Source organism: Lutra lutra, chromosome 2 (genome assembly GCF_902655055.1).
Source record: "Lutra lutra chromosome 2, mLutLut1.2, whole genome shotgun sequence".
NCBI lineage: Eukaryota > Metazoa > Chordata > Mammalia > Carnivora > Mustelidae > Lutra > Lutra lutra.
In genome coordinates, this window is record NC_062279.1 from 148585462 (window position 1) to 148592791 (window position 7330).

The following is a 7330-nucleotide window of genomic DNA, read 5'->3' on the forward strand; positions in this document are numbered from 1 at the left end:
GGCAGCCTGGATTTTCGGATGGCCTTCCCCTGATTTATCCTTAGCACATCGCTCTCTCACATAGGACAAATTGTATTTGTTTATCTTGCTTTCCTCTGTCCCATCCACTAGAAGCTAAGGACAATGACAAGGATTCCCATCTGTGTTACTCCCTATGGTGTCACACAATCCTGGGTCCATGGTCAGAACTCAGTAAAAATGTGTTAAAGGTCTAAATGTAGTGTTGCAACTGCTTCCTAAAGGAACAGGAAGAGCAGGAGCAAACACTCCATATACTGGATTGTTGTCTACACAGCACGCCCAACACACCCTTGTCCCAACATGCCAGGTAGCTGATTTCACGGAGTCTCAGATTCTCACCATTTCTTTCCATCCCCAGAAACCAGAGACCCTATATTGGAGGCCCATGGGATGGATATAAGGGCTACCTACAGAAGTGTTCTGTGTGGCCCACACGGGATTATTTCAAAATATTGCCTTAGTTCCTGGCACTTAAAACTCAGTAGATTCTACATAAAATCGTGAACTTACAGCCCATCTTGAAAAAACAAAGACAAAAACAAAAACAAAAAGAAAATCAGATGTGGCCGGACTGGGCCAGAGGTCCCACTGGCAACCGATGTTGGGTCTGAGCTCCAGTGTTCCCCCAACACACACACTTCTTACCTAGGCACAGGCAGTAAGGCCGTGACTTGCCTGGCTACTGAAGGCATTTCGGTGTGCGACCCCTGCTGGAAAGCTCCCAGAAAGCAGGCAGATTGGGGGAAAAAAAAAAAAAAAGTAAAGATGCCAACTGGGATCTATTTCCCTTATGTTACAGCATTTCCTCGGAAGAATAATATATTCATTTTTCTAGAAGTCTGGTGGTACCACATAACTACTGAAAAACTATGGCCCAGTAAATATTATTCTAATGAACTGAAAAAGCTATGTGCTTAATTCCCTGTGGGTAGAGGAAGCTGAGAAAGCCTCATGCCAGAGGCAGGCCTGCAGATGGATCGGGAGAGGCTGCACTTCAGCTCGTTACAATTCTGGCTAACTCAAAGAGAAAAAGGAATGGACTTGAAAACTAAGGGTTACCTCTAGGAATTGAGGAGAAGCTGAGAAACCAGGCTTGTTAAAAGGGAAGGAATAGAGGGAACCTTAGTGTCAGGGAATATGGCAGGATCATGCCATGGGAACAGAACCCTGGGGAAATCCTGGCATATTCACACTGTGGCTGACGCCACCCGATTCATGACTCAGGGTGGTAAGTGAACACTTAGCTATCCTTGCATCCTTTAGCTAGTCCCGCAAGATGCCAGGTCCCAGGTGGGTTCATCCTACTGAACCTCTGTGCAGGGCCCAGATGAACAAGCAGAGAGAGAGAGCACCTTACCTCCCACTGATAAGTCCCTCTGTGAGCACCTTTCCAAAATGCAAACGTCCACTGTGGGTGAGGAGGATTTTAATGGTGAAGGGAGGGATAGGACAATGCAAATAGTACAGCAGAGCAGAATGAGAACAGACAGACCAGAACTCCAATCTGGAATCCTCTGTACCTTCAGAAAATCAGTTAACTTTTCTTCTGATCTGCAGATTCCAAATCTTTAAAATAGAAATCGTGCCATCTGCCTGTGCACAACACAGGGTTGCTGTGAAGATGCCGTTCAATCATTCATTCACTTATTTCAAAAATACTTATGGAGACTTTACTAAGTGACCAGGCACTTAGCTAGGTCCTAAGGGCAAATCTGGAATGCTGAAAATGCAATAGAGAGCCAGTCCTTCATACCCCCCGGTGACAGATTTAGACAAGGAAGACCTAGCTTATCTCCTGAAACTGAGCATATATCACTTTTCCCTAACCGATACACTCATTTGCAACTTTCTTCCTTTTCTGATTAATCAGTATCAGGGCCCTTCCTCCAAACAGACAGATAGATAGAAAGATAGATAGAAAGAATTGAGGGGGTGCTGGGTGGCTCAGTGGGTTAAGCCGCTGCCTTCGGCTCAGGTCTTGATCTCAGGGTCCTGGGATCGAGCCCACATCTGGCTCTCTGCTCAGCGGGGAGCCTGCTTCCTCCTCTCTCTCTGCCTGCCTCTCTGCCTGCTTGTGATCTCTCTCTGTCAAATAAATAAATAATATCTTTAAAAAAAAAAAGAAAGAAAGAAAGAAAGAATTGAGGACATGTAAATCCATGAAGTTAAAGGAAAAAAAAAAAAAAACTCTAAAAAATTTACTCTGACCCCGAAAACAAGAAATTAATCGTTCTGAGAAGCATTGAGGCCTGGTATTGATGGATTTCAGGTGATCACAAGGAGATACTGACCCATTATATGAAATCCTCTCCCCCATTTAATGTTTAGCATATGTAATTCACACAGACATACACAAATTGTAATTAAAACAGGCCAAATGAACTTTGCAGGGAAAGCATGTTCAGTAGCCCTTAACATTTTCCACCAGGGTTTTAGAATTGCCAAAGTGCTCTTCACATACATTTTCTCACTTTCCCATAATAACCTTTCAGTCTCTATTTTTCAGAGGCAGAATCTGAGAGACTCTTTCCCTCAGTGAGGGAAGGAGTCTTTGCTTCGGGTCTGAGGCAAGAAGCTGGCTCCAAAAGCAACTAGCAGACTCCCCAGCCTCTCCACTTAGAAGGGGCAGCTTTACACAAAGCACTAGGACATCATTAGAGCTGAAGGACGACACACCACAGTGATGGGGAACAACCCCCTTCTTTTCCAATGCCCCCAGAAAAGTTACTGCATTTCCTACGTAGCTGCTAGAACATTACTACTCTCCAGCTGTGCCTTCATCCCCTCTAAGACTGCAAGGACTCCGGCTTAGAGACAAGCCCTACAACCTGCTGTCTGAGCCTTGACCCTGAGTACAGGTTCATGGCCATCAGGGCATCAATCCATTTTAGAGTTGCTCTCCCCAAACTCTAGCCTCAACAGAGAGAACAGGACTCAGTACTCACAGCAGTGAGTGCTACCCTGGGTAGATGCCCTGGCAGAGGGGAAAGGCAGTCCATATTTCCAACCTCTTCCAAGCACCATCAAATGGTGATTCAAAGTAAGAAAAGCTCCCACATGGCTTTCCCTTCAAAGAGCTCTTTCAGGACTTTTCCAGGAAGGGGGTTTCCTCTTTTGACAATAAAAGCACAAGCTTCAGCTATATTTTGGAGTCCAAGTAAAGGGTTTCTGAACATCTACACTGTGCAAAGCATGGCTTCAAGCTGAAGGACTACTGGGTTCATAGTAGGGGTACCAATGACAGAGCTAAGAGCCCTGGACTTTTCCTGATCCCATTTGCAAGTTCAAGGTACCTCTTTATCACCAGTTTCTTAAGCAAAGCAAAAACAAAACCCCCAAAACTCCCATCTTAAACATCTTAAAGCTACAGTGCATCCTACACATGGCAGCTTCACCAATCCTCACTCAATGCTCCTGTCCTAATTAACTGCTAGCACTTAGGAGTGCTTAGTCACTAAGTTGTTGAACCACTGGGCAGAGCTCTGGCCGGCCAAGAGTTAGAGGGACCCGCGGAAGCCCCTGAAGACTCCTTAAGAAGCTGATTTTTTTTTTTCTTTCTAGCGCCGGAGAAAAACGTATGTAACACAAGGGTCCATTTGAACGTGTTAGTTCTGCAATCTTATGGGAGTAGAAGAATGTAAGCCCTGGAAATACAAAGAGTAAAGCGGGAATTTGGCCCTGAGGCGTCCATCTCCTGGAATTTCACGAGGTCAGGCTTATTCCAATTGCACCCAATTTTTACTGAAAACGCTAAAAGTAAGAATAATTCAAAATGCCAAAGGATGGGCTTTAGAAATACAGGCCGGCAGAAGTTCGGTTATGTCCCTCCTCCCCTTTTTAAGACGGAATTCCAGTAATTAACCCTTGAGTGGAAGTTGGTAATTCCATTTCAATACAATAAAGTGAGATTTGGCTGCAAAGCGCAATCTCAAGAGTTAGGACCCAAAGGATCATGCATGCGCTCGGGCTGCAGCCACAAAAGCCTGCCAAGGAAGGCGCCCGGACGCTAGGGGCTCCTCCCGGGACCGGCTCCCCGGGCGAGCGGCGCAGCCAAGCCTGTGGTGCCGGGTTCCGAGAGGTCTGATTGCGGGAGGAGGAGCGCGTACACTCCATCCCCAATCCCTTGGCCATTCCTTGCGGCCACTCCCTCTTAGCAGGGTACCGCTTCTGGGAGCGCAGTGCGAAGAGAGCGGGTTTGGGGTCTCCTCCCCAAAATCCCCCAAAAAGCATTTTCCTGCAAGTAGTGGATAAAAATAGCCAGCAGATAATGCTGGGGGAGGAGCGAGACTCGCGCAAGGCAAGGCAAGGCAACGTCTGGTCCTGCACAGTGAAGGGCGGAGGAGGGATGAAACCCCACTCCCAAGAGAGGGGCCTGGGTGTGCGAGAAAACGGGGACGCCCGCCCGCCGAGTAAGTGAAAAGGAAGGCGCACAGCGCCGGCACACAACCTCGGAGCGAAGCACACCCCACATCCGCGTCCTGGATCCCTGCTTCTGCTCTCGCCGGCTTCCCCATCCTATTCCAGGCTCTGGAAGCCGGCTTTCCGGCTCCCGGGACAGGCTGGGGCCAGAAGGGGGAGTAGCGCGCAGTCCGGGGTCTGGCTCCGAGAGCGCACCTGGAGACGTCAGGCTCGCCGAGTCTGCCCCTGGATCGAAGAGAGGGTCTACTCGCTCCCTCCGCGGGTGGGCGCCCCGCCTCCCTGCACCCTCATTTGCCGCCACCACCCAAGGTGCTCGAAATAGAAACAGAGGCAGGAAAAAAAAAAAAAAGTAAAAAGTAAAATGAAATAGCAGTACGGTATAGAATCGGCATTCGTAAAAAAGGCTACCTATAATATCTCTCCTCCCAAGCATCCCCGCCCCCCGGGAGATGCCCCATGTCTCCTCCACTCCGACCAAATGCAAGGGCAAACAGACCTAGGTTTCCCCACCCGGAATGCTCACTCGACCCACTGACTTCTGCTGACTGTATCCCTGCCCCAGCTCCCAGACAGAGTGGTACCCTGGCTTTGCTGCGCGCTGCACTCGGGCTGCCCCGCACAGTCCTAGGGAGATGCGGTGGGCAGGAGCGAGCCTCTTGACTCTGCTGGGGTTGGATCCAATCCACAAAGTCAGAAACCCGAATACCTGCCTATTAAAACAAAACAACGACAACAAAAAACAGTCTCTCTGGATTTGCAGACCTGAGAGGGCAAGGCAGGAGGTGAGAAGGATGGAAAACCCCATGTCTTTCCTTCCTTGTTTCCCCCACATCCACTCCACTTGCTCCAGCCTCGACTCACCTTGGGCTTTGCGCTCGCCCTAAATCCGCGGCGCCAGCTGAGGGCACCCCGACGGTCCCCCGTCTTGCTACTCCGTCTTGCTGGGCGGCTCCCGCCCCTAGCGCGCGGCACTCACCTGAGCAGCGCCGCGGTCGAGCCGGTCCGGCGCCCAAAGTCCGCTCTCGGGCTGAGCCATGGGCAGCTCCGCGGAGAACCGGCGGCCGGCGGAGCGAGCTTCGGGGCGCCTCGGGGCAGGCGGGAGAGGCAGGGTATTCGGGCACCCACGGAGACTAGGCAGTGGCGGCGGCTGGTGACTGCCCTCGCGCCGGGGACTTTGCAGGCGGGAGGCTCGGCGAACAGTCCCGCGGAGGGGAGGAGCAGGAGGAGGAGCAGGAGCAGGAGGAGGGGACGGAGGAGGCCGGGTCCTGAGGGAGAGAGCGCAGGGCAGAGGAGGATCGCGAGCGCCCACTGCTGCCCGGCCCGCTCTGGTGCTGCACAGAGTCCGGATGGCTCCGCGTCTCGGACGAGTCCATCTGGCCCCACCGCTCCGCGGCTCCTTGTTTCAGTCCAGGAGGAGGGGACCAGACGGCCAGGAGGGTGGGGCCGGTTGTGGGTTGCATGATTCTGCGTTCGCGGCGAACCTGGAAAGTCCTGTCTACTTCCTACCCCTGCTGGGGAGGGGTAGGCGCGAACTCCAGCCCACCTCCCTCCGCACTCTCAGCCCCAGGGTTCCCGGAGCTGTGCTCCTGCCAGGTGGTCCGCACAATTTCCTTCTCCGCCGGTAACCAACCTTTGGTGCGGGTGCTCCCTGCGCCGCCCTGGAGGCCAAAGGCGCTATCCCCTGGAACTTACACCGCCTCCGGACCGGGACGCCAGCAGCCAGGCAGCTGGAGCCCGAATCCGCACAGGGAAGAGGCCCCGGACACCCCGGGTCGCCATTAACACGCCCTTCTACTTCGGTTTTGCGCCCGGGAGTGTATGCAGGTTTACCGGAAGAGCCTGGAGAATTCACCTCTTTTACTAGTACCCCAGGGTGGTAAACGCCAGCCCTGAAATGAAGCAGGGTTTCTTTGTCCCCTCCCCCGATCCTGTAGATCCTGTAGCTGGAGGTTTTGGGGGAGAACTCGACCAGCGTCCAAGTAGCTCAACTTCAGATTTAAGATTTCCAGCCTCCTTACAGAGGCTGCACTGCCTGTTTACCAGCTTTCCTGAGCCAAAGAAAGCTCCCCTCAAAGGCAGGTCAGCAAACACGTTAGGAAGAAGGAAGGAGAGAGGAAAGAAACATGCAAAGAGAAAAGAAAACTGCCAAATGAACATCAAAGTAATTTAACTGAGGTTTCACTGGATCTTCCACATCTTAAATATTGGAAGATAAGTATTTGGAAGAATTTGACTTTGTCATTCAATCTGTCATTATTATTATTTTTTTAATTCTGTCATTAATTTTGCTTGGTTTAAAAATACTTTCCCATTTATGGAATGGTTGCCATAGGAAGTTGACCCCTTTACTCATGAGTTGTTACCTACTGCCCTTTAAGAAAGCAAAGCAAAGACCAGCATCTCTGGCTATCTGATGAAGTCAATAGCATCTGGGAGGCCAAGAACAAGACTTATTTTGGAAAATAAACTTTTAGGGGTTTTTGTGAACCTGGCTACTTCTCTGAGCCAGACAAATGTTAATATGTGAGTATATGTATATATATATATAGTCACTTTAAAGCCCCACTTTGAAAAGCCTCAGCATTTAAATTTATGTTAGCTTTAAAAGGAGTATCCCCCCCACCCCCCATCCTATGAAGCTGTACAAAATCATGTAGGAGGTTGCGCAGGTCGAATGGTATTCTGAGATAAACCTTTGCAATTACTGGTATCCTTAAGCTTCTACCAGCAGCTAAGCCCAGTGCAGATCATGGGTTCTTCAAAATAGGGAGCAGCTTTGATGTTCTAACTTGGTATGATTACTTTTCCTTGAGAGTTCAAAGTGTTTCTGTTACATGGTCTGAGTCTCACTACTCATTTGCCAGATGCAAAGGGAGGCTGGCAGTGATTC

The 7330-nt window shown here is 50.3% G+C and overlaps 1 protein-coding gene across 3 annotated transcripts in view; it reads right to left on the reverse strand.

Annotated features, from left to right (window-relative positions):
- HS3ST1 (heparan sulfate-glucosamine 3-sulfotransferase 1) overlaps positions 1-6077 on the reverse strand; it is a 28139-nt gene extending 22062 nt beyond the window's left edge. The window contains exon 1 of one of the 3 annotated variants that reach the window (XR_007125280.1): positions 5417-6077. The gene's annotated coding sequence lies outside the window, so the exon portion shown is untranslated. The other 2 variants (XM_047718889.1, XM_047718890.1) reach the window with 2 other exon arrangements.
- Between the last annotated feature and the right edge of the window lie 1253 nt (positions 6078-7330).